The sequence below is a fragment of the Equus asinus genome, chromosome 21, assembly GCF_041296235.1.
Source record: "Equus asinus isolate D_3611 breed Donkey chromosome 21, EquAss-T2T_v2, whole genome shotgun sequence".
Classification (NCBI taxonomy): domain Eukaryota; kingdom Metazoa; phylum Chordata; class Mammalia; order Perissodactyla; family Equidae; genus Equus; species Equus asinus.
Window position 1 is genome coordinate 56241852 of NC_091810.1, and position 25044 is coordinate 56266895.

Genomic DNA, 25044 nt, shown 5'->3' on the forward strand with positions numbered 1-25044 from the left:
TAGCACTAGGCACAAAAAGTAGCTAGAGTGGAGAAATACTTTGGAGGTAGAAACAACAGGCTGTGTTGACAAACTGGTTGGAGTAGATGAGAAAAACTACAGTAGATGACAGGAATTAAAGATGACTCCTAGGTGTCTGGCTTGAGTAATTAGGTTGTGATACTTACTGAGTTCAGTGCAATTTAAGAAAAAAGAGGAAAGTGTTTCTAGAATGGCACTGCCCAATATGATAGCCACTAAGTCACATGCAGCTATCTATACTTAAATTTAATTTTATTAAAAATTTAGCTCTCCAGTCACATCATCACATTTCAAGTGCTCAACAGCTACATGTAATTGGTGGTCACAATACTGGACAGCACAGATGTAGAAGAACACTTCCACCGTCACAGAAAGTTCTACTGCATAGAGCTGTTCTAGAAGGAAGAAAGTAAAAAAATGCAGCAAATGCTGAGTGGTCCAGCAAGACCAAAACTAAAAAGCATCCACTTGACTGGTCAACATGGAAGTACAGGAGTGAGCTCAGCCAAAGCACATTCACTCAAATAATGAAAGCAGAACATGAACTGGAACGGGAGATCAAAAGTGGAGACTGTGTCCATAGGATCTCTCTTTCAGGCTGCGAAAGGGAGAAAAATAAATGGGGCATTAGCTGGAGACAACCAAAGGTGGTCCAATTCTAGGATATTCCCCCATTCAACAAACCTTTACTGAGTACCAAACTTCCAGACACTGTTCTAGATACCAGGGATAGAAAATCAGGACAAGACTCTGAGAGTTGAAAAGAACAAGCAAGTAAAGAGACGTTACCTCAGAGTATGACTAAGTGCACAAACCAAAGGATAATATGACAAAGTCAAAATGGATGAACAGGGAAGACCCCAATGTGGAAGTGATATATGACATGAGCCACAGATGACAAGAAGGAACCACCTGCACAAAGGTCTGGAATATACTTGTATGCTACTAGGAATGACCCAAAATGAGGTGATAAGATTTAAAAGTCATTCAGGCAACACATATTTACCGATCAACTACTATGTTCTACGATTCTAGGCATTGGGAAGAAACGAGTGAAGGATACAAAAATCCCTGTCTTCCTGGAGCTTACATTCTAGGAGGCTAAGAAAAAAGGAAAGAAAAGAAAAACTAAAATATCTATTATGTTAGACAGCGATGAGGGCTAAGGAGAAACATAAAGCAAGAAAGGAGATAGGAAGCTGGGGAAGGACTGAGCTTTTAAACAGGATGGAAAGGAAATGCCTGAAGGAGGTGAGGAAGTAGCCATGGTATGGAGCATGCTTGACCAACTGGAGGAAAAACAAAAAAGCCAGCATGGGTGACAAGGAGTGAGAGGAGAAAAGTAGTTAAGTAATAAAAGAGGGTGGTTTGACCATGCAGAAGTCTATGCTGTTACTGAATGAGCTGGTAAGTCCCCGGAGGTTTCTGAATGTAAAAGTTACATGATCTATTTTTTTAAAAGGACTACTATGGCTACTGTGTTAGAAACACATTTAAGGGGAACAAAGGTGTGAAGAGGGAGACCAGTTAGAAGGCCTTCGCAGTAATTCAGGCAAAAGATTAAGACGGGAGAAAGGGTTAGATTTTGGATATATTTTAAAGGGAGAGTAGTCATGATTTGCAGACAGGGTTTGGATGTGGAGTGTGAGAGAAAGATAAGTCAAGAACAGCAAGGTTTTGGGGCCAGCCCTGTGGCCAAGTGCTTAAGTTTGCATGCTCCGCTTTGGTGGCCCAGGGTTTCGCCGGTTCAGATCCTGGGTGCAGACACAGCACCGCTCATCATGTTATGTTGAGGCGGCATCCCATACAGCACAACCAGAGGCACTCACAACTAGAATATACAACTATGTGGGGGTGGGGTGGGGCGGAGGATGTTTGGGGAGAAGAAGAAAAAGGAAGAAAACAGATGTTAGTACAAGTGCCCTTAATCTTAAAAAAGAAGAAGAAGAAGAAGAAGAAGAACAGCAAGGTTCTAAGTTTGAGTAACTGGAAAGCTAGAGTTGCATTTACGAAAGACTAACAGAAGAAGCTTTAGGGGAAATTGGGAGCTCAGTTTTAGATAAACTAAGTTTGAGATGCTTCTTAGACACCTAAACTGTTGAAAAAACAGTTAGATATTAGCATCTAGAGTTGAGGGAAGAAATCCAGGCTAGGGATATAAATTTGGAAATCATGAGGAAATAGATTAAATACTACCTGTTTAAAGCTACAAAACTGAAGTGTAATGAGACAACTGAAAAAGGAGCAGTTGAAGGACTAAACTTTCAGCCACTCCAATAGTAAGAGATGATAGAAAAAGCAAGAAACTAAAAAGGAACTGCCAGTGAGGTAAGAAGAAAATCTGCTGGCAGACATGGTGGCCTAGAAGCCAACTGAAAAAGTGTTTCAAGCAACTGTGCCAAATGCTACTAGTAGGTTAAGCGAGCTGAGAACTGGAAATTTATAACACGGTACAAAGTTTGAACACTGGTAGGAGTTCAACAGAAAAGAGGAGAGAGTGCATATAAGCAATTGTTTCAAGGTGTTTTGTTGTATAGAGAAGTGACTGGGATAGCGAGTGAAAGGGGAGACAGGAAGAAAAGATTTTTTTTAAAAAATAGCATAAAGAGTGTCATGTTTGTATGCTCATGGGAAGAGCCAGTAAGAAGGAAAAACCAACGATGCAAGAGAAGGGAGAATGACAGAGTAATACTCTTGAGAGCAAGATGGAATGGGACCCAGTGTACAAAAGGTTGTCCTTATCTTGGAACACTATGGTTCACCCATAGTGACAGAGGAGAAGGTAAAGGCCACAGTCACAGATATGGGAATATGGAGAAATTCTTTCAATTATTCTATGCTTAGTGAAAATAGCAACAGAATTACATGAGAGTGAAGATAAGGGAGGAGGTGTTGGGAGGTTTCAAAAGAGAGAAAAAATTAAGGAACAGTCATAAAGGAGGGTGAACTAATAGACTAGGGACCACTGGGCATGAAGCCAGGAAGGGACAAGGTTATTGAGAGTGTATTTAAGAAAGTGATTATGATTCAATGTGAAATTTCAGCTGGGTAGAGGTTAAAGTGAGGGATACTGAAAAGCTTAGATGGATAGATAGACTGTAGGTTCCAGTGGGGCTGAAGGGCCACTGGAATTGAAAGTATTTACTAGAGGACTAAGAGTGGGACACGTGAAATGATACTGGGTGGGGGGAAGGGGGAAGTTATTGGTAAAAGACAAGGTATTCTAGGATACGACAATGAGAATGTGTGGTTGAATTAGAGTGAAAAATAAGATCACTGGAAGAGAAGAAATGAAGAAACTAAGAGGCCAGAATATTGGAAGCATCCCCTACATCAATGTTACTCAAAGTGCCGTACCATGACACCATAAGGAACTTACGCCAGATTATAAATTAAGATACTGCTTCCTTCAGCAAAAAGTCTTGCTACAAAAAAAGTCAACTGAACTAAACAGTGAACTTAGTGACAGAGATGATTTACATTCCGGCACAAACTCCTTATCGCAATTCATACTGGTTACAAAGAGTTCACAACCCAGATGACATTTTGAGTAGCACTGCTCTACATGGACCCTGGTATCACTAAGAATCAAGAATTATGGCAGAAATTAAGAAGACAGTGAGCAAGGAGCTAATAAAATGTTCAAGGAAGGAAAAGAAATGACCCAGGAAAGTTGGTAGATGACTAAAATAAAGAGGGGTAGTGGGTGGTAGAATGGCATGAGAGTCAAAGTTTGCAGTTCTGGGAAAAAAGGGTCAAAAAGTGACAATGAGGAACAAAGAAGACTCTTGCTTTAGCAGTAAAAGGTGTGCAAGAAGGGAAAACATCTACCGCTTGAGAGAGCTGCAAGGGAGGTAGCATTAGCAGGAGAGACACTAGCTTACAACTGTAGCAAGAAAGAGAAGGGAACATTCCCAGAACAGATTGAGAATAAAAGGGATTTGCTAACGACTATGAGTTCTAGAAGTCACAATGAATGGATTTCAGGAGATGATAAAAGGTGAGACGTGGAGATCAAAAAAGCAATGGGATTAGAATCTGGAGGGATAAGGGTAATACAGAAGAGGAGGTACAACTAAAGGAACAAAGTCCTTGAAAAGGCATGTGTCAGGACTGGCTTCTGACCGGAATATAATACTTCCTCCTTTATAGAGATGGACCCTCTATGCAGATTGATGATAAGAAGGTGAAGGAGTTCCCACTTAGTTTTTTTTTTTTTTTTTTTTTGAGGGAGGTTAGCCTTGAGCTAACATCTGCCACCAATCCTCCTCTTTTTGCTGAGGAAGGCTGGCCCTGAGCTAACATCTGTGCCCATCTTCCTCCACTTTATATGTGGGACGCCTGTCACAGCATGGCTTGCCAAGTGGTGCCATGTCTGCACCGGGATCTGAACCGGTGAACCCTGGGCCACCAAAGCAGAATGTGCGCACTTAACTGCTACACCACTGGGCTGGCCTTCCCCCTCCTCAGCTTAGCTTCTGATGGGGGAAAGGGGACTTTGAGGAGCAAAGAGAAGGTTAAATAGTCTTCCTGTCTTTGAGCTTTCTAGAGAAATGTAATATGATCTGGGGTAAAATGGCAATAAGGAGAAACCTGAGGTCTGTTAGCATATAGTCAGAGCATTCTTCAAGCATGATTAATAAGTATTCTTAGAAAAAGAACCCAATTTTAGTATTTCCCAGCTTCCAATTATCAACAATAGCATTTTAACATTCATTACTTTGTCTCATGAGTGACTCCCAATCTTCTGGTATTCCAGATTTCTAATCTCTTAAACTTTCTAGCCTCCTATTTCTCCTTCTACGGGGAATAAAACGGCTGGCACTCTGATTCAGGACCCAGGAAAAAATGCTAGAATTAAGGCAGGAAATAGTGCCCTAAGAGGATAACTATCAGATACAAAATAACAGTTTTACTCCATGAATGGATCACAGAATACTCATAACTAGGAGTTAGAACAATATAAACCTTATTTCATATTCTCAAATGGCTTTTCCTACAGAAAGATATCAAATAAAAAAATTTAATAAAACAGTGGGCTTAAAAACTAATCAAACTTTAAAATTAAGCAAAATGCCAGAAAACAGACTAAATTTATGAATCTATCCAAAGAGCGCTTTGTCAGCATACAATGTTTCCTATATAACAGTTATGTCTACTTTTGTATCTAAATGAACTATTACATGTAAGTAATATTTGACATTGCTACATTCTTTCAAGTAGCTCAGAAAAGAACTTAAGTGTCTATGTCAGCACTTTCTACACAGGGGAATGGAACTCCACTTGGAAACCTCCATTAGTGGGATTGAAAAATATTTCCAAGAAACCCTTCTCCTCCCTTATACACGTGGCATTCATCTAGTATATGCAAAACTTCAAAGACAGACTCATTCCCTACACCCTTACCCCCAAACCACTTAATTATACCTAAAAAAAGGGGGTGGGGGTAGGACAATTTACACCACCATCCCTCAGTGCAGGAAATTACTACAATCATTTAAGATAGTTTTCAAATTGCATTCCCAAGAAATTTTGCAGTAAACCTAACTTTGCATATTTTTATATAGATAATGTACAATGAACTGTGTATATATGTACAAATATATCACAATTATTTTTGCTATCATAAAACCCTGTTAATAAAAGCAGCTTATTAAACTAACCCTTCAGCTTTTGCACATCTTTTACTTTCAAGTTAGATCAGCTGCTAGCATTTAAGATAAGATTTATTAATCATGGACATAATTTGTATGCCATGAGGACTGATGAACTTGAAAAAACTTAAATGGTTTAAAAATATCATCTTCCCCACCCCAAATTTTTTAACTGTTTAACACACCTGTCACAAATCAGTTAAAAGGAGGGCCAGCCCCATGGCCTAGTAGTTAAGTTCACACGCTCTGCTTCAGCGACCCAGTGTTTTGCCAGTTCTGATCCCAGGCAAGGACATGGCACCACTCATCAGGCTACGGTTAGGCAGCATCCCGCATGCCACAACTAGAAGGACCCACAATTAAAATATACAACTATACACTGCGGAGATCTGGGGAGTAAAAAAGCAGGAAGAAAAAAAAAAAAGACTGACAACAGTTGTTAGCTCAGGTGCCAATCTTTAAAAAAAAATTTTTTTAATTTAAAAAAAATCAGTTAAAAGGAAAATATCAGTCCAGTAGTATATGAATTATGAAATCACAAGTAAAATCATGGGAATATGAGAGAAGAAGTTAAGAGATGGAAATAAATAGGGGACCAAATGGGAAGAGCTATGAAGCAGTTTCACCCCAGCAAAATCCAGCTGTTCACACTCTTCAAACTGTTATTGGGGTGGGTGGGAGGGAGGGTCTGCCTTTTCAACAAGTTCAAAAGAAATCAGAGGCAGGAAATTTCTGGAATATTACAAGACAAACTTTACAGTGGCTCTGTAAACTTACACGGGGATTGTGGAATAGGCAAGGGGGTGAGTATCTCTGGGATAAATGTTATGTGAAAAGTCCACTGATCAGTTTTACTTGCATGCTATACCATATCATATAGAAACAACTGCAGCTTACAACACTATCTTCAGATGATGCTTTTTTGGAGGAGGGGAGGGGGAAGGAAGATAGTCCCTGAGCTAACATCTCTGCCAATCTTCCTCTATTTTGTATGTAGGATGCCACCACAGAATAGTTTGATGAGCAGTGTGTATGTCCATGCCCAGGATCTGAACCCACAAACCCCGGGCTGCCAAAGCAGAGCGCACAAAGTTAACCACTACACCACCGGGCCAGCCCCTAGATGATGCTTTTTAAAACCAGTGTTGGCCTATGGTTTGCATTTTCAGTCCAGACAGAGTTTGCCATTTAAACATGTAGTTTGAAGACTAAACACTCAACTTTTCAAACTCTGGAAATGAAAAACTCCGCCTTAGCAGCAAAAGATTTAACCGAAATCTATTAAATTGCTTGCAGAAATTTATTCTGACCAAATAGCAGTATGCCACTAGTTTAAGGAAAACTTTAATTAATTTTTCATCATCTAAACTTTGCTTTTCAGTTTTGGATCTAGTCTGACAATAGTTTATCTTAGAAAAGCAAACTTTGGCTGAAAAGCAGGATATGATTTAAAGACATCAATAAAATTTCAGGCTGACATGATTGTGTATACATAGCCAGAATTTGCCCAGCATTTTAAGTGCCTTCTCAGATTGTTTTGAGACCTCTTTTAAAAATACACTTTAAAAAACTACAGTTAAGATGACCAAGTAATGAATAAGTTGTTATTTCTCCTCCTTTTCCTTGACCCAAATCATCTTAATTCCTAAACTTGAAAGTGTGGGTTTCCCAGATTTCACAAACAAGTTGATAATATGAACCCCCTTTTAAGTTCCTAAACTATAATCAATTGATACAATGCATTTTTCAAATACCTAAATATGAACCTAATAGTTTAATAATATTATTTCCTAAGTTATAGAAATCCACAGGATCATATTATCTCGTTTAGTAGAATCATTATAAAAAACTGTACTTCAAATGGAACTACTGCAGACGTTATAAACTGGCAATAGGCTGCTAATAGGTATATTTAATTTGTGCTGAATAGTGTCTTAAAACATGAATTTCATTCACTGACATGTGCAAATCAAGGGATGCACATTAATCCGGATTTCCTCCTTCTCTTAGAGGGGGAAAAAAATCAGTTGAGGTGACAACATGCTCTATATTCCCACACAACGGCTGAAGCTGCTGAGGATGGCCACTTAGACGGGACATGTGCTCTTCAAACGTGCGTGGCCCTGGAGACACTGAGCAGCCATTCCCACCGTAACATAAGACCAATACTATATGGCTTGTGAAAGCAATCTTAGTCACTTACTTTGACTGTCAAATTGTTGTACACTTATTAATGAAGACAAATAGCCAATTTCAAGAGATAAATTAAGTCTGCAATAGACAGACTTTTTTTCATTAAGCTTTATGTGCATTATCTTTAAAAGAACTTTCAAATCTAGTCTTATATCTCATCAAAATCTTGGAAAACTAGAACAGAAGCTATATGACCTATAGACAGAAAACGGTGCAAATACTAAGTATCAACTTGGACATTACTAATTCCAAAGACAACTCTTTATGAAGGAACACAATTCATTCTGAAATAACCATTTACATGAGGTCTTCTTGTCAAGAAAAATTAGATACAACAATAATACATTTCTTAAACAGTCAAAAATCATTATCAATGGTTCTGCAAAATTATACTGACTTTCAAGAGCAAATTGGAGCAAGATGTGATACTGTCATTTTCCCTCCCTACTCTACCAACTTTTTAATTTCATTTCAACCACCCATTATGGAAGACAAAGAAAAAAAAGCTTCTAAACTCAGAATTTTCTGTAAAATGACCATTTGACTTCCAAAAGATGATTTAGAATAGGCTTCATTTGTTACTAATCAGAATCTGATTTGAAACAAGTATTTTCAGAAAATAATGTCACTAATGGAAATAGCAAGAACTTTAAACATAGGAGGATGGAGAAAGGTTTTTATTGAAAAATTTAAAGGGCAAAACATTGGTATAGTGCATCATAGCCCAAAACTCTATACAGATAAAACCCTATAGTCACTAGCGCATTATATTCTGGAGTTCACATAAAACTGACTCAATTAGCTTAGTTTCCATCTAGTTCCTAACACAGACATAATATTCCTCGATAATACAACTGAGTTGAGCACTTACTCTGTTTTACTAATAGATTTTAGACAAACTGACAATTCACTTCTTCATTAACTTTTTCTGAGAATTTGTTTCTGTAATTCATTAATATGGCTAAATATTAAGATCTTTTACCCCCAAATTATTATATTGAGCTTTTGGTTTATCATGATCATATATTTAAACAGAACTGCCTATTTAAAGTGACTTAAATAAAATTTAATCCCTAATTTAACTTTGACCTCTCTCTTGCAAACATTGGTTGAGATGACATTTTCTCAAGCCAACCTTTTAATCAGCAGTGTTCATATGAATAAATTATTCTAGAATTCAAAAGGCTTTTGATTGATGCTCTCTCATCGGAACTATTCCTAAATATATTCCACACAAACTTGCAAGGGGGAAAAAAATCACAAGCATTACGTTATATCCACTGGAGGGCACTCAACATGACCGAAGCATGCAATGAAAACATGCCCTAACACTACTCTCACTCTGCTCAATCAGTTTGATAGAGACTCTGGGAGTGGGGAATGTCTCTAAAAAGAAGAGATGCCCACAATTCACTAATCCAAAAAGGTAGTTAAACTCTAAACAAGGGTTCCTAACGTGATTGACTTTATCTTTTAAGAGCTTCTTTTTCCTTAGGGAGAAAGCAGATTATATACATCCTTCGAGCACAGCAGAGTTCAGGCCTCCACAGATGGGTCTAGGTTTCAAACCTGAGTCAAGCTCAGTCTTGCATGAAACACAAAAGCAGCATTCTTAAGTAAACAGAGGAAATAAAGAACTTTTTCCTGAGTTTAAGTGATGAAAAAACAAACGAAAATGTGTTGCTCATTTTCAAACAAAACAAATCATACACATACAGCAGTCCCAACTTATCTGCGGTTTCGCTTTCCTTGGTTTCAGTTACCCACAGTCAACTGTGGTCCTCAACCAGTCTGGAAGCAGATGATCCTTTTGATGATCCTTCTAACTTATCTCAGAAGGTCAACAGTAGCCTAACATTACATCACAATGCCTATGTCATTCACCCCACTTCATCTCATCATGTAAGCATTTCATCACCTCACATCATCATCATCATGAGTACAGTACAATAGCATATTTTCAGAGAGAGACTACATTCACAGAAGTTTTACTACAATGTACTGTCATAATTGTTCTTTTTTATTATTATTGTTAATCTCTTACTGTGCCTCATTTATAAATTAAACTTTATCATAGGTATGTATGTACAGGAAAAAATATAGTATAAACAGGGTTAGGTACTATTTGTGTTTCCGGGATCCACTGGGGGTCTTGGAACATATCCCCCTCGAGTAAGGGGGGACTACTGTATTTTCCTTTTGTGAAACCTGACAAGTATATATTTATTTTAGCCTATTAACCTAGTTAACTATAACAATCACAATTAAGCATTACATAAACAATAGTCTGTTAAAGAATGAGAATTGATTCTGCAAATCAGTATTCCCTCAATGAGGATACAAGAGGCAATAGCTACATGGTCTGGACTAATCAGAAGCAGCTCCTCATCTATATTTATTATTTACTTTTATAGTATAAAAATGTTTTTAGTCAAGCTGTTTCAACAAAAGATATTGTATCCCCAATAAAAAGAGGGCTACAAGAAACAACTAAGTTAATGCAACTAATGTTTTCAAAAACAATGTCACAAGTCAATGTGTAGCACTACAACAGAGTTGCCGATATTTTTTATTAGAAGTTTGTCCTGCCCTCAAAGCATTCAAACTTTCTGCCTTGGGTTAGCAGCAATCAAGCATGCTTCCAACCAAGCTCAAAAGTACAAACTTAAATTTACCACCTACCCATCTACAATTATTGATTATCAGCAACTAGTAAACCACGAAAGAGAAAAGCATGCTATAACTGGACAAATGAATTTTTCCATTTCAACACAAAAGTTTCATTTGGCTGACTATATTTATGCAGTCCATTTCTGGCGTTCTAATTTCACTGCTACTTATAACTATAAACGAGTGATATTCAAACTTGAATTCTCCACGTCCCTAGTTTCCACAATACTTACGGTCCTCTTCCCACCCCTCCCAACAATAAAAAAAGATACCTGTAGACAATTTTGTTAAGTACCACATCTCAATACCCTAAGAGAAATCTGCCTGCTTCATGGCTTCCTTCCTATTTGGGGAGGGGGGGAAGGGAAGTGTCTATGAAAACAAGCATATAGAACTTCATTTATATGAACAAGTTTTATTCCAGTCATCTCTAGTAACAGTAGAAAGCTCAATTCACAGTTTGACAAGTTTTAATACTGTAATATACACTTTTCTACATAATAATCTTGGTAAAGGAAGTAAATAGTTCAAAAGAAAGAAAACTCTTGAGTGCTTCTTGACACTCAAATACCGTTAAATGCTTCACTTTTTTATTAGCCACCTTATTTTTAAAAACTTGGTTTTTCCACACAACCAGAAGGACTTACAACTAAAATAGATAACTATGTACTGGTGGGGCTTTGGGGAGAAGGAGGAGGAAAAAAAATTTGGTTTATCCTGAAAGCTATTTAAAATGACTGTCTTGGCCTCCAGGAGGATCTCAGCCCTAGGACTCCACAAGGACTCTAAGTTACGTGCTATCCTAAACTTTCCAGTGCTGGTTTTTATTTCCCCCTCAAGGACTTCGGACTTGAATAGTCTCAGCATTCCTTTAATCTTATAGAATAGTCTTCTGCGAGTTTTTCAAGTTACTGTTGCCATCACTTTAGGGCCTTGTCCTTGTACATGGCCTTCAGAACAAAGACTAGGTCAAAGTAATGAATATTGGGTGCAAATTAATCAAATTTTGTCTAAGAATATTCTCAAATAAACCTTAATGGTATTTTTAGTCCAGAGATTTTGTGGGTTTAAATGTAAAAGTAAAATAAATGTAGCAGCATCCTTAGTTCAGACCCGCCCCCCCCAAAAAGCCTCCAAAGTACTGTATGTCACTAATTTAAGCAGATACTAAACAGTATTATGTAAACGACATTTCAAGCTACGTCTAATATTTCTTACGATGAAGACAAATTAACACGAAGACATCTGAGGGTACTGAATGTTCACCAAGTGACAATAATGAAATGGCTTCCTAAATTCCAGACAAAACACTCTATAACTTAGCGATCTGAAAAACACTAGCCTCGTCTTTATCAAAGGATAGCCGTCTCTTCAAGTTGATGTCTAGTCTAAGCCACCACTATTCATGATACAAAGCTCTCATTTCACTAAAACCACTCCTCGCTTTCCTTTTGCCGACCTCCGCATACCAGCAGGCCGGTCTCTCTTCATTCACCACTCACAAACTCGGGGGGGAGGGGAGACCACAGATGTCTGGAAGATACAAAGTATGAAACAATGCTCCCCCTCCAAAAGGGAACAGAAAACGAAGCAAACAACTACACCCAACTGCCAAAGCTTTCAAGTTTAGCGGATTCAAAACCGGCCTGGGAGAACTTAACTTCCAAAGTCTCTCTTCGAAGTCCTCTCCCCAGACAAAACACTGGAAGAAGTTGCAGTGCTTGAATTTCATTTGAGCAATTCCGTGGCGAGGGAAAAATTCACTCCGCTGAAAAGAAAATGTGCTCGAATAATCAAGTTTAGCTGCCATAAAACTATTTGAATAAATAATTTCTACGAACAAAATTCTGGAAGCAGTCAGAGGCTGAATCCCGAGGTTCACTCGATAAGAAACAGTGAGCAAGCTGCCCTCGCCCCCGCCCTTATTTTTACTAGGGTCTCACACCCACCGCCATAAATCCAGAAGACTCCCAGTACATTGCACATTGCCGCTTTCACTCACCTACACGGTACAAGAAAACAGAGGTGCAAGACACGGATTTTCTACCTGCAAACCCTACCGACGCATCGCACTGTCCGCACTAATAGTTTGGTTCCTCTAAGGTTTAAAGTTGCTTCCATTTAAACAAGCGCCAGTGCCAAACTCACATATGCACGGCATTAAAAAAAAAAATACTAACAATTTTCTTAATTCGTCCTTAAGAACGAAAGAGGTAATCTGGACAGAAAGTCCACTGGCCCTATCCCCAAGGCAATGGGACCGAGGGTGGCGTCCCAGGCCCAGCGCCCGGACCCCAACTCCCCGCTGGGGCTGGAAAGGCGGAGCCCCTCGTCCCCACCCCGCCCCCCAACCCGGCCCCGGCGCATCCCGAGGCGCAGGGTCCCTCCCCCAAACTCGGCCGCGGCCGGAGCCCTGGACGGAAACCACAGCCCCCCCCGCGCCGGCCAGCCGAGCGCCCCGACGCGCCCTCGCGGCGCCCCCTCCCCGCAAGCGGCGCCCCCGGGGCCCCCGAGACGCAGCGCGACCGGAACCCAGGCCGGGCCGCCGCCCTCCGCCCTCCACCCCCCGGGCGCGGCCCGCCCCCGCCGCCGGCCCGGCGCCCCCAGCCCGCACGCCCGCTCCCCACCCGGGCTCCCGGCTGCGCCGAGCCCCGCTCCCAGCTGCCGCCGGGACCGCGCGCCCGCGACGAAGTTTGGCTCCGAAGAGGGAACAGGAGCAGCCCCAGAAGGGTAAGGAAAGGAGCGCCCAAGCACCTCAGGGGAACAGGCTCCTCCCGCCGCGGGAGTCCGACCGTCCTCGGCCTGCGGTGGCGGCTCGGCTGGAACTGGAGCGGCTCCTCGGACCTTCCTCCGTCTCCGCCTCCCCTCGCTTTCCGCTCTCGGGGCCGGGCTAACGCGGCTGCCACAGACCGAGAGGCTTAAAATGGCGCCGCACAAGGAGCTCTTATAAGTCGCGCTGGAGCCGCTGTATCCTGCCGCCACCGGCGCAGCGCGGAGCGTTCCGCCGCGCGAGGACAAGGGGCGGGGCGCGGGCGGACGGCGGAAAGTAGTCCCCGCGCCGCCGAGCTGCCGGCTGCCGTCCGAACGACCCGGGCGGGGCGAGGCGGCCGTGGGTTCCCCGGACGCTCCCCTGGGTAGAGCCCCGCGGCTTCCCCGCCGCGCGAGACCGCAGGGCGGCGTGGCCCGAGGCGGGGAGGCCGGAGCCCCCGCGGACCGGGATGGGATGGGGTGGGGGGAGGGCGGCCCCGGGATCCTCCACTGTCCCGAGCCCGACGCCCCCGCCCCTCGCGTGCCCCGAACCGTGAGAGCCGACGCGGGGCTGGCGGCGCACTTTCCGCCGCCCGCGGGAGGCGGCATCCCGGCCTCGGCCTTCGGGGGCCGCGCGGGCGGCTGGCACGGGTCCTGAGAGGGCAGAAGTTCAGGGCCGAGGCGGCGGCGGCGCGGGCGCTGAGGTCGGGGCCCGCCCCGCTCCACTGTCGGTCGGGGGACTCGGGCGGGTTAGGGCTTCCGCCGGCTTTGCGGTCTGGGCCACCCACTCCCTGCAGGACGTGGCTCGCAGCCGAGCCGCACATTACTCTAAAGCCCCCCACTGCCTGGATCGGGTATCCCGCATCCCAACCGGCTGCTCAGCCTGAATCTGGAAGTGAACTACCGGGCCGAGCCGCCTGCTGTCCTCACTCCCGAGGGCTGTGAACTCCCGTTCGAGTGGGCGCCTAGCCCTCAATTCAACAAGTCCTCTGAGTACCTACTGTGAACAAATGACTATGTTGAAATAGATTAGCTCTAGAGCCCTGTCACTTAGGTTGATTCTTATAGATTCCATTTGTGTCTGGTTCCAGTGTACTACTACATATCAATAGTTTTTTGGGTGGGGATTTTTCTTTGGAGGAGGTGCATTTCTACGGTATTACTTATTTGAGAAATCCAAGTGTGTTGTTTATGGAAGGAACTATCGATTAGGCAGCTCCTAATTTTTTTTAAACTAATTTTCTATTCCTCAGAAACATTTTCTAATTCGTTTTAATAGGCTAAAGTTGAGTCTTCATTTCCCTTGGGTTTGTCTCCAGTGTAATCCAGTAAGATTGGCATTCGTCAAAGCTGAAACAATGATGATCGATTCACTTTCTCTAGTCTATAGTTTTATGCTTATTTCTCCTCCAAAACAATGGAGAGGCTACCAAAAACAACAGTGAAAGTTATCGTGAGGCTTTTATCCCTGTAATTAATGCATGCAAACAATAGGTCTTTATACATAGGTACAAGCAGGAAACCTACTTACTCGTTCACTCATGGGGTAGGATATGTAGTTTTAGGCATAGCTAATGCTTCAGGACGACATGTTCTTTAAATAATTCTATTTGTTTTCCTATCTTAGAGATATTTTACTATATACAGTGGTAATGTCAACTGCTGTCTATCACTGTAGCACATGTGTGCCCCTGCAGTGGAAAAAGTCCACACACGAAGATGATGTTCAGTGAAATCCATTGTCTAAAATGACTTTCTCATTTTTATCTTTGCTAGTAATTCTGTAGAAGTAAGTGTGGATGATGGTTGTGGTTAACTTGGCTGCACATAGTTGAAACAGATAGACAGAAAAGGTATTTCGTCAAAGCAGTGTTTCTAATATAAACTCGAAAGAGTAAAATGGCATTTCCAGGTACGGACCCCCAATTTTAATTCTCATATACAGAGTTAAAGAATGTACAGTTGATTTGATTAAAGTCATACATTTAAAATCAGATGACTGATTAATCAATATTAGAGGATTTTTTGGTACAGATGTTTCCTTCTATTTTTTTTTTTTTTTTCCTGAATGAGGCACACTGTTAAACAGGTTAGGAAATATTTGCATCATTGGAACCTCTAAAAGATAAAACTCTTCTATATTTGTATTGCTCTATTCAGGTACCAAAAGCATTGAAGTATTTTTCTGTAATTTAGATATCTTAATCTAAATTTAGAATTAAGATTTTTAAATCCCTAGTAATAGTTTAAGCAAACACATGTTATTACAGGAAATGTGGAATTTGCAACAATACAGCAAGCTGTTTTTCCCATCAAATTTAAGTGTACTGAAGAATTACTGGGTGACTAACATTAAAACAAATTAGTTGAATTTAACAAATTACTCAGAATTTTTATTTGCTTCTCTCAAAAAACAGAAATTGTTCCAATTGTCTCACCAAAAATATGACATGAATAACTTCTGTGAAGTGAAGACAAATACTATCATTAAACCAACAAGAAATATAAATATCAAAATACCTGATGAGTTGGTGAAATAAGCAATTTTGTAAAAATGATTTTAAAAAATTAACCTTGGGCAAGACATTTCATAAAATACACTTGGTTATCTTGTTACACCTTTTCCTTCTAGAGCCAGCCACTTGGGTTTGACATAAATTAATCCATTTTGTGAAACTGCAAAAGACAAATGGTTCTAAATTTCAGGCTGTTTTCCTAGAAACCAAAGTGTCTCCAGCTGGTTTAGCAGAGGAGGTGTTACTTGTCGTGATATCAGACCATTGGCATATCAAGCAGGGGCTACATGGAACCTGAACGTAAAGGATCCCTTCACTAAGGCATATGCTTTTGAATCACCTTAGGCAAATAAACGCCCAGATTGTTTTGCACTTCCAACAGAAACATTAATCAAGCCAGCACTGTAAAGAAGGTCCGTTTACTTTTTGGATAGTTAACTCTATCAAATCCATTAATTAAACATTTATTGAGCACTAAGACAACGAGCTTCCTTTAGAGAGAGGGAAATGGAAGACTGGCTCCTTTTGATTAGGTCCCTTAAATTAATGTATAATTGTAATTGTTAATCCACCCTACTTGAAAGTAAACAGAAACAGTAGAAAACAGTGAAAGGTGGGTGTGGTCTCCTCTGGACTCTATCCGAATCTCCTTGGGAAGAATCCTCTCCCAGCAGAAAGGTAAGACTAAATAATATTCCATGCATTTATAAACAATAGATCCTGACTCTCTAAGAAGGCCTGTTAAAAATATTTCTTTTTGACAACCTAAAAACACTGGACAATAATCAGGATCAGCTTTTCATTTAGCAGCTCATCAAGTGGGCTATTTATGGATTGGGACTTTTGATTTGCAATACATCATCTCAGGGTTCAGTGTTATCTTTTGATTTCTTTCCAGCTGAACAGGCTAAGTAGTTGTAAATACCTCTTGTCAGACTACATGGTTGGCTATTCTTGCACACAGAAGTAATCTAGGAACCCAGTGGGCAAATTCAGCAGAGAGCCACTGTGGAAAGCTTGCATCTGGTGTGCACTGCAGAGCGAGGGAGGGGCAGTGAAGGTGGTGGGAGGCGATGGCCATGGTGGTGGCGGTGGCAGCAGCACTGGTAGTTTTGTTCATGGCCGCTTCGGTTATGCCAGGAACACTCTTCATGCTTGGAGTTATGTGTTCTTCAGGCCTTCATTGGTTTGACACAACAGTCATTGCCATACTAAGGAAGTACATTTTAATGGCTACCATAGAAAGTGTGAAGGAGAAGCAATGGGGACATCATCCATGGTATTCACAGAACACAAAGGTATATGTTTCTAACAACTAAGACAATTGCCGCTGCATTGCTAGGAAATCATGCTTTGGAGACATACCCCCCCCAACATAAACACACACACACACACCCCTCTCTATTAAAAATTTCAAAATGGTTGCAGATATTTCATTCACAAGAAGGTTAAAGGCGTTTCCCATCGCAAGAAGGATTAACTTACCGGAGGATTCTGGGACTGCAGATGTATACTGCGGCAAAATCCTAAATTCATCGAAAAAAATCATTTCTGGACTCCAGCTGCTAAAAATAATAGAATTATAGTAAATCATGGATAAGGTTAAAACAAGCCATTTTCACATCCCAAAATGTTCAGAAAAAAAAAGATTCTTTTCTTTTAACTCATTTCTTAAACAATGCAAATTTTAAAGTAGCTTTTCTTCCCAGAGCACGCAGCGCCATGAAATCGATAATTTTTGATCTTTCGGTTAGTAGGCAACATGGTGAGCTATTGCAGGGTCTGCAGGCAGCAGACATGTTCTTGTCAGCTAAAAATTTTCATATTGTTTTTGAATCCATTGAGATTTGTAGACGTGGTGTCACCGTTTTTTTTGTTTTAGCTTGCACCAGGCTATAGGGACGCAAACCCTCAGTTTATCGACATATACATGTCTATTGCTTTATATATATTAAAAACAGGGAGTCTTACTGGATCTTAAACAAAAAATTATGTAAAAGGAGTGGCTGGTGTGATTATAATCCCATCATGCAGGGTCCACGGTTCCCATTTAGTGAAATTTCGCAGAGGGCAACTTCTTAAGAACATCCCTGCTGTGCAGAGTGAAAAGCATGAACAAACCAAAGACAGAATTCATCTGTGTTTATATTTTACAAACAATGAAAAACCTACTCTTTGTATGCCTTTTTTCCCCCACCTTATTATTTCATGAAAACTGCAGCATTTTCCCCGCCCCCATGCAAACACTCACCACCCCAGCACCGCAGTATTCCGTCCCTCCTTTGCTTCTCCTTCGTCTTCTTTTTCGCTTTCACAAATTCTGCACGCGCCATCTTTGTGTGGGGTGATTCTTTGCTAATTTCAGTTACCCATTCTCTTACACATCGGTTCAGAAATAGAAAATTATAGTGCGCTTTGGGGCTTAATTTGCCTAAATTTCTTTCAGTCTTCCCTTCTGACATAGAAAAATGGAAACGACAGGAGGGGAAAGCCAAAAAAAAGAGATAGTTCTATTATTGCCATAACCTGTTGTATACAGTGGTGATAAAAAATATTATTAACATAATAGCAACAGCTGCAGCCTAAGTAGAAGCTATGAGATAATTAATGTGCTACAACAAATTAATTTGCTGCAGGTGCCTCTGCTGTGAACTGAGTAACCCATGCCATATAAAGTCTAAATACAATTATGATTCCCCCCACATGCTAGAAAAAAATATAGAGCACAATGTCTTGTTCAGTAAATATTATGCATGCCTGTTGTAGAAAAAAAAATCCTCCTCGGCCCCTTCCCCCCTGTCCCCCACTAATCCATCTCAAATGGTTTAGTCATTAGTGGATAAGTGTGCAGTTGGATCGGGTGTGTATGTGTATGAGTGTGTATGTATGCTGTTGGAGGGTATGGCATTTTTAAACATGGAGGTTTTATGCTATGTCTTAGTTGGAAAATGTATGGACCAGCTATAGATTTTTTTTTAAATTAGACATAGTTTATAATATTTAAGAGCCCTATTGGTTTTAAAATAAAAATTAGTGTATTCTGGTGGATAGCTAGAAGAAAAATAAGAGTTAAGCTGCTACCCATCTGAATTAATCTTCTTTGAAAATCATCTATCTCATAAAAGAGGGAAATGTGTTCGTAGCATGGCTTCATTGATGTGAAACAGATTTTTTTTATTCTCACTTGCTGTCAAGTTGAGTGTTTATGGAGGATGGTTGCTGATCATATCACAAGTGTGTGCTAGAAATACACTGCATCGGGGCAGCGCGGACAGGGGCCTGGAGAAGGTCACAATGCCAGAAGCAAATGTCCATTTTCTGTTTTACACTACTCAGCAAAAATTAACTTTGGGCCCAGAAAAGTGGAGGAACATACAGATTGACTTTTTTTTAACTCCTTGACTAAAAAATTCTCTTAGAGCAAGATGTAGTCATTTCTGATTTTTCTGCCAGTAATGCCACTGAAGGAAATGCCTTTTTTGTTTTCATTGAAGACTTTGTTGTTTGTTAAAAAGCGAAAAAATATAAATTTTATCATTGGTCTAAATTTTCAAGGTTATTGGTTATTAAAATTTATTTTATTGCGTGATCTTAAATTTACATCCTAAATCTTACAATCAGTTACATTAGTTTCTTATACAATGCATAGATTTTTGTAGCATTTTGATTTAACTTTGCATAAATTTTAGTTATAGGAGAAGATATCAAATTACTCAAACAGAGCACAGTTCCAGCTATACCCAGAAGGGACTCTGCATTTGCACGGTTTTTTAAAAATATTTATTTTATTTCACATATTCCTTTCAGGTGGACAGCAATGCTCTGATTCACCACCATTCTCTGTGCAGAGGTACCGTACATTTGTCACACCATTTCTCATGCAGTGATGGACATTCATTTTACTCCATCTTCCTTTTGTTTATACTAAAGATTTTTCTTCATAATCCATTTTTAAATCTGCTCATATTTTGAATTTACAGTTGTAGAATTTGAGTTGGGGAGAAAAGGAAAAGAAACAAAGACCACATTATTTTTCTTTTAAAAAGAGGAGAAAGAAATAGCCAATTCTTTGATAAAAACAAGAAAAGTTGATGAGTTTAGAATATATACATCTCCTTTGGGATTTTCCAGTAATTTTGATGTCAGCCGACTGTGTCATTCCACACAAATGGAACTCTCTGATATAATATAGTTCTATAATTATGAAATCAATTAGGAAAAAGAAAAAAATGCTTTAATTTCTGTTGCTTCAAGGGATCATCCATTCAAAATATTTTTCCTTCCACTATAAATTGCATTAGAATTTAAGCTATAAGAAATCAAGATAATAAATGTCAAACACACATTCCTCTTTTCTATTAGTGTTCTCTTTTCAGAGCATAACAATCCCAGTTCTTTCAACCTTTCCGCATATGACTTCGTTTTTAGAACCCGTACTCTTAGATTGTCAGTACAAGTGACCTTGTGCAGGTTCTAAACAGTGAAAAATGGTGGTGGTTGTAAGTCAATTTGTTTTGGGATGGTTTATTACATGGAAAAGCTAACTAATATAACTAAGATGATACAATTTTTGACTTGTTTTTAATAATCACATCATACTGCAGGTTTGTGCTGAGCTGCTTGTCTTCTAAAACAAAAATTTCTAAGGATTTTTAATTATGCAGTCTTCTTAATAAAATAATTTTAAGTATGCACCTTCTGGATGTATGTTATTTAAACTATATACATGTACTGCTGTCAATGCATATATTAAATAAAAATGAAGTTTGGCTTCTTTCTTTTCAAGATAAAAAGTAAATATCGGCGTTGCAGCATTTTATTTCCTCATCCCAGTGGATCTTCATGGGCACTTTCTGGGTTATATTCACTCCATTCAGGACCAGTCTTCTAAAATTCTGGAATCATTCACAAAATCTCCTTTAAAGCACTGTTTCACCTATTATGAATGTGGGCAATTCATTTTTTTAAAACTAAACTCAGCTTTATTTATTATAATTGCTGACTGTTGCAGGATCCTTTAGGGAATTACGCATTGATCTTTTCTGTTAACTGACTTTAAATAAACCCTCTTTGGTAAATACCACCATTCATGTTTCTAGCAAATGTACCTAGAATATATACTGGTTATGTAATCTCTTGCATCACCATTTTATCTTGATATTTAACTCGTGTGTGTGTGTGTGTGTGTGTGTGTGTGTGTGTACCCTGTGTCTTTCCTTTCTTTAACTATGTTTTAACAAGGAGATGTTAACATTTTCAACAGAGAGGGTAAGGATGCCTTTTCGATGTTAAAAGAAACTGGAATACATACTGATAGCTGTACTTTTCATATGTGTTAAGAGTCTACATAATGACGAAAAGCTACTATAAAGTAATGCTTCTAAACAATTTATGTTTTATTAATCTCAGTGGAATCAACATGAATTTGAATACTAATGACAAACATATGTGGAAGATTCATTTTTCAGGGCACAGACGATTCTTAGTGCCCATATGGGGTATTCTAGTCCTTGCTTAACTTGGTAGTCAGAAAGCCTCTGCAGTAATGAAAACAGGAGATGCAAATCCCACTCGGCCGTGCACTAGCTGTGTGACCTGGACAGGCTCTTTAACCTCTCTGAGTCCTGCCATCCCCTCTGTAGTGGCATAAGAGCAATGGCAGTGGGAGGCACAGTAATCCAAATGGTGACTTCCATCTGTTGAGCTTCTGCCAGAGATGAAGCTTTGCCTTTCACAACCCAGTGAACTTGACCTTTCACACATAAGACCTCTTTTAACCTCACAACCATGACAAGGAATATTATTTTCCCCATTTCACATTTGGGGAAATTGAGACTTAGGTAAATTAAGGGGTTCGCTCAGGTTACAGGCTAGATAACCAGAGGTGGAATTTGAACTCTAGACCTGTGCTGTCTAGTACAGCAGCCCTTAGCCATATGTGGCTGTTTAAATTTAAATGAATGAAAATTAGATAAAATTAAAATTCAGTTCCTCGCTCTCATTAGCACATTTCAAGCACTTGGTAGCCGTAAGTGGCTACCATATTGCACAGTACAGATTAAGAGCCGTCATCACAGTGAGTTCCACTGGGCACTGCTGAACTGGACTGACCAACTGCAAAGCCTGTACTTTTACCACTGGATTTAGTTCTTCCTTACCCATTCACTGCCTTACTCACTCATCCATTTAACAGTCACTGAATACCTACTATGTGCCAGGCACCGTGTTAGACACTGGAGAGTTCTCTCACTGTGTTATTGTCAAGAGCAAGTGAAATAGACATGAAAGAGCTTTTTAAGCTATAAGATTGTAGATAAAAGTGAGATGCTTTTCTGTTGTAATTGCTATAATAGTGGGACTCCACTTCATTATTGAGGGCAGGGTCTATGTTGCTCTTCTTGGAATCCTTTCCTCCCTCCCTCTGTCCCCCGGCACGTAGCTGGATGCAATAGCCATCAGAAGTGAGTGCAGAGCCTCCCACTGTAGTGCACATGTGTTAGTTCTTGTCTACTTTCTGAACCCTTTTCCTAAATTAGGTGAATTCATCAGGTAGAGTATTGTGGGCAATAGGGTCCAAGGCAGCCGGAGCATGGGCATGAAGTCTCAGCTCAGTCAATCAGATGCTTCTGCTTGGGACTTTGAAACTGGAGCAGATGACACAAAGAAGCCAAAGCAGATTTAATTATTTCAGTGACTGCAGCAATAATACCCACTTTCTATGCAATTGTCACTTTACTGGACTTGAAATGGGTAATCTTAAAAGCAACTTTATTTTTGTCCACCCCACCCGACACCCCCTTAAGCCTCCTCCATGGGGGTGGTCCCACCATTACTACTGGATACCGCAGGAGACGAAGGCCTGTGACCTTTCTGGTCTTTGTCAGGTAACAAAGTCCTGTGGTCACTAAGTTGCAAAGCACTGTCTCAGTTTATTAATTCACACTTCTATCTTCAGTCAATGATAAAAATTCTCCTCTTTGTCCCAGCTAGGGCTGCAAAGAGGGTGGGTTGACTTGCTCTCCTCATCACATCCTCCATACTGCCCAACTGCTATTTTTGACCCTTTCGGGGTTGGAGCCATGAGGAAATATGAGAGGAATGTGACATTTCTTAACAGACTGGTTACTGTCATAAACTGGCTTTTGCTCTTTGGGTCCAGCCAATGTTTAAAGGTGGCCCTGTCATGGACATTTTGTGGGTTCTTTGGCAGCTCCTCTCTGGAATGCTCTGATTGCCACTCTTGTGGGCATGGTAGGGCTTCACAACCTTAGGGTCCTCTTCAGGGATCTTCCTCCAATCTCAGTCTCTCATCCGTTTAATGTCCTCACTGTGCCCAGTTCCAGGTCATCCGCTTTGACATTTCTGCTTGGTGACTTGCCTCACACCTTACTCTGACATCTAAAAACGGTCAGATCTTGGTGTCCCACTTGAAACCTCTGGTCTGACGTGCTGTTCCTGTTCCCCTAGAGACAGCAGAGGGAACCAGATCCAGTGGGGGTGATGGCAGCCAAGTCCTCATCAGATGGTTCTGTTGTGATTGCTACCTAACCTCCTTTGCTTTCTGCTTTTATTCTGAGCCCCTTGCTCTCCTTTCCTGGTGATTTTGTGAACTATCCAATATTTTTCCAATAAATCCTTTTTCTGCTTTAGACAGCCAGTCATTTTCTATTCCTCGTAACTCAGCACCTGGTGGAGTAAACTTTTCTGTGTTGATTATTTTCAGCTGTTGTCTATCTGTCTCCCTGGTTTGTATTTAGTCATTATATCTCTACCATTTTTTCACATTGCAAAGTAATACGTACATCATGTAAAACATTCAAACAAGTCAGAAATATATGACAGGATGAAAAAATGCCACATAATTCCATACCCCCAGATATCCATATCTATTAGCATTTCTAAATTTAATTTTGAATTAAATAATGTATTCACAAGTTTTGTATATATATCACCTTACGCACCAGTTACCACTGCTACATCTTCACCTTAACGCTGTTATTAATTTCTTCTGTGTCCTACCAGTTTCTCTATGCACGTGTAAGCAAATATGAACTTGTGTGACTTTCCCTCCACCCGTTTTTTACTCAAAAGATAGTATATTCTTCTTGCATTTTACTTTTTTCACTTAATGATGTATCTTGAAAATCTCACCACATCAGTACGAAGAGCACTCATTTGTTTTTATAGCTGCATGGCATGTCATGGTACCTCAATTTATTTAACTCGCCCCTTCTCATTGATGAACATTAGGTTGTTTCCAAGAGTTTATAATTACAAATAGTGCTGCATGAATACTCTTGCGCATATGTCATTTACTACACGTGTAAATCCTAACTGTAGCATAAATTTCTGGAAGTGGGACTGCCGAGTCAGAAGGTATGTGCAGCAGGAATGAAGAATCAGTATTAGATATTGTCAGATTGCCAAATAACTAATTGGCACTCCTAATTATACCATAGGTGTAACAACTTCCATTCTCACCAGCAATGTATGAGAGTGCCGGTACCCTGGCAGCTTCATCCCTGGAGGCTGTGGAGAAGATGCTGCTGTGCCCCGCTTATACTCTCTGGACAGTCATCTCTACACTACAGCTGCAACTCTGCCCCAGGGCTTTCTTTCAGGAAGCACGCTCGGGCTGCATGTGAGCCTGGGGGATGGGTAGGGCAGAAATGCCTGAGAGTTAATTCTCCATCAACCAGTGGCGGTCAGGCAGTTGGTGGAAAAATACCCAGCTTTCTCACTCTTAGAGGGATAACCCTGAAGTGTGTCCTACATTGTCTCCCACAGTTCTCTACTTGAGCTCCAGGTACCCATACTGGTAATTGGCTTGATAACACACCCTGTCATGCCTATTTTCCCTTTCCTCCTCGCTTCCCTACTGAGATTTCCTGTGATCATCTCCCAAACAAACTACTTAACACGAAAATATTTGTCTCTTGGGGCCAGCCCCGTGGTGCAGTGGTTAAGTGCACACGTTCTGCTTTGGCGGCCTGGGGTTTGCCAGTTTGGATCCCGGATATGGACATGGCACTGCTTCGCAAGCCATGCTGTGGCAGGCGTCCCACATATAAAGTAGAGGAAGATGGGCACGGATGTTAGCTTAGGGCCAGTCTTCCTCAGCAAAAAGAGGAGGATTGGCAGCAGATGTTAGCTCAGGGCTAATCTTCCTCAAAAAGAATAAAATAAAATATTTGTCTCAGGGTCTGCTTTTGGGAGAACCCAATCTAACAGTCTGTCACTAA

The 25044-nt window shown here is 40.6% G+C and overlaps 1 protein-coding gene and 1 long non-coding RNA gene across 4 annotated transcripts in view; both read right to left on the reverse strand.

The window, feature by feature from the left end:
- The window catches only part of CTNNB1 (catenin beta 1), a 37473-nt gene extending 24040 nt beyond the window's left edge, over positions 1–13433 (reverse strand). For all 3 annotated transcript variants that reach the window (XM_044754398.2, XM_070492978.1, XM_014836824.3), the window contains exon 1: positions 13293–13433. The gene's annotated coding sequence lies outside the window, so the exon portion shown is untranslated. The remainder of the gene's footprint in view (positions 1–13292) is intronic.
- A 1712-nt stretch (positions 13434–15145) lies between these two features.
- LOC139041394 (uncharacterized) lies at positions 15146–18146 on the reverse strand. Its single transcript, XR_011496462.1, has 3 exons — positions 18054–18146; positions 17288–17367; positions 15146–17013 (listed from the first exon to the last, which is right to left on the reverse strand). It is a non-coding gene; the product is annotated as an uncharacterized lncRNA (long non-coding RNA).
- Between the last annotated feature and the right edge of the window lie 6898 nt (positions 18147–25044).